The following is a 2,638-nucleotide window of genomic DNA, read 5'->3' on the forward strand; positions in this document are numbered from 1 at the left end:
CGATTCCTTCTTCTTGATTATACCCTTGAGCGACCAATCTTGCTTTGTTTCTTATCACACTGAAATTTACGTATTTTCGACTCCGATTTCACATGCATTCTAGTTGTTTTATTATCATTTTGTTGTGTTATTGTTATGTTTTTCTTTGTTTTCAGGTTTTTACTTTAATCGGAGCCCCGATTGAGAAAAGGAGCGAAAAAGAGCCAAAAACCCTAAAATTCAGCATTTTGTTCTTGTGGCCTACCCCATGGCTGGCGCCATAGACCCTGCCATGACGTGTCAAATTCAACTTCCATCAACTCCCATGTTTTCCCACTACTTCCACTAAGGCGCCCCATATTGTGCTTGTGGCGGGCGCCATGGCCTTGTGGCGGGCGCCACAAGAGGAAAAACGGTTCCCTCCTATTTTCAAGTGAAGGGCATCCAAGTCATTTCCATCTTTTTACTTGCTTATAAATAGAGACGCGAATTCACTTTTACAATCATCCAAACTTAGAACAGAGGCAAACTCAGAAGCAACTTTGTTTCACTTAGGCATATATTCAGTATTTTATAGTGGTAATCGCTTCGCATTGGAGTGTTACCACAATTGTGTAATCAAGTCTGTGATAGAGTCTGTAATCGAGTTTGGAGCATTTGGAAGGAAGTTAATCCTGCCGCCATTTTCTTTTCCGCATTGCAATTTACTCAGCCCTCCGATTGGAGCAGGTTTTTATTACTCGCCTTTACTTTATTTATTTCACGCACTCGCTTTAAATTATTTATTTCCAGCACTCGCTTTAAATTATTTATTTCCCCGCACTCGCTTTTACTTTATTTATTTCTCGCACTCGCTTTACTTTATTTATTTCTCGCACTCGCTTTAAATTATTTATTTCCTCGCACTCGCTTTACTTTATTTATTTCCTCGCACTCGCACTACTTTTATTTACTTTACCATGTCTAACTAAATTTATAAGGTTAGAATGTAAGGATCGTAATTAAACCAGTAATCCGTACAATTGTTTGTAGAAACACTTAAGGGCTATTTTAACTTTCAAATTAAGTTTTCCCGCACTTTAATTCCGTTGGGTAAGATCGAAAGCCGTCCAACGTCTTTTTAAACTTAATTGTTTTTAACTATTTCAAAAACAGCGAAAGCGCTTTGTTTAGTTCATTAGAAGATTTTAACATTAAGAAGAAAAGAGATTTTAAAACTATTTTCGGACGCGTTTATAAGTTTAGAGTCTGGTTCGTAAGAACCTCTTTTGGTTAAGAAATCCAGGTTATAATACTTTTCAACTTAGTCAAGATACTATATTTCTTAAAAATAGGTTTACTACTCTAACGCAATGCGCGCCTTTTTATAAGTGGCAATAAGAGGGTTTGATTAGGGAGTACAACTCGGTTCTGAATACGCGAAAGCGACAGTTCTTGTTAAATTAGTTCTTTTCAAAGTAGGAAACACTGCCCGTAAGTAGCTCTACTAGCAAGTACTTGGATTATCAATTGATTACGTGAATTACATTCGACCCTGTCTTTATTAATTAATCTTTATTTCAAACTTTACTTTTCATTGCACACTACAAAAACACCTATTTCGATTGCCTTTGATAAACACCATAACAATAGATAACGATAGATTGACACTTGGTCTTTGTGGATTCGACAATCTTTTATATTACTCTGACGTGTTCGTATACTTGCGAACACCGCATCAAGATATTGACCGCATCAAGTTTTTGGCGCCGTTGCCGGGGACCAATTTCGTCAAATTTCATTTTCCTGTTGTTATATCGTTTAGACTTAGGCTATTTCCCGCCGGTCAATGCGAAGAACTCGCAGCACCGGAAGTTTAAGCTTAGTATACCCTCTGGCGGAACCTGAACGTTACGCTCGCGCACGTTTATTCTTTCATAGAATTAAGAGAGCTATGGCCGAAGATCAAAACCAAAGACCTCTTAAAGATTTTGCTCAACCATCTAACGAGGAACCTAGTTCTAGTATAGTAAACCCAACCATACCAGCTAATAATTTTGAACTTAAACCATCCCTGTTGCAACTAGTGCAACAGAGACAATTCGCGGGTCTCGCTACTGAGAACCCAAACCAATATTTAAAAATATTTCTTCAATTAGCAGACACTTTTAAAACCAATGGAGCTTCTCCTGAGGCAATACGTTTAAGATTATTTCCTTTTTCCCTCAGAGATAAAGCCCTATCATGGTTAGATTCCCTTCCACCCAATTCCATTACGACTTGGGATAACCTTAGAAGAGTTTTTCTTGCTAGATATTTTCCCCTGAGTAAGACCGCCGTTCTTCGAAACCATATAACTAGATTTACCCAAAACCAAGGAGAATCGCTGTTCGAAGCTTGGGAGAGATATAAAGAGTTGTTACGAGCATGCCCACATCATGGCTTAGAAAATTGGTTAATCATTCAAACCTTCTATAATGGACTTCATTACAACACAAAGATGACCATCGACGCTGCCGCAGGCGGTGCTCTGATGAATAAACCTTATCCTGAAGCTAGTGCCCTCATCGAAGATATGGCTCAAAACCATCAATCATGGGGAGTCGAACGTGCGACAGTTGAGAAGAAGGAAGCCCAAGGAGGAGTGCATGAACTAAGCTCTATAGACATGATGCAAGCT

At 38.7% G+C, this 2,638-nt stretch overlaps 1 non-coding gene across 1 annotated transcript; it reads right to left on the reverse strand.

The window, feature by feature from the left end:
- Positions 1–2,296: 2,296 nt before the first annotated feature.
- LOC127088820 (small nucleolar RNA R71) lies at positions 2,297–2,403 on the reverse strand. Its single transcript, XR_007790635.1, has one exon. It is a non-coding gene; the product is annotated as a small nucleolar RNA R71 (small nucleolar RNA).
- Between the last annotated feature and the right edge of the window lie 235 nt (positions 2,404–2,638).

The sequence above is a fragment of the Lathyrus oleraceus genome, chromosome 5 (genome assembly GCF_024323335.1).
Source record: "Lathyrus oleraceus cultivar Zhongwan6 chromosome 5, CAAS_Psat_ZW6_1.0, whole genome shotgun sequence".
Lineage (NCBI taxonomy): Eukaryota > Viridiplantae > Streptophyta > Magnoliopsida > Fabales > Fabaceae > Lathyrus > Lathyrus oleraceus.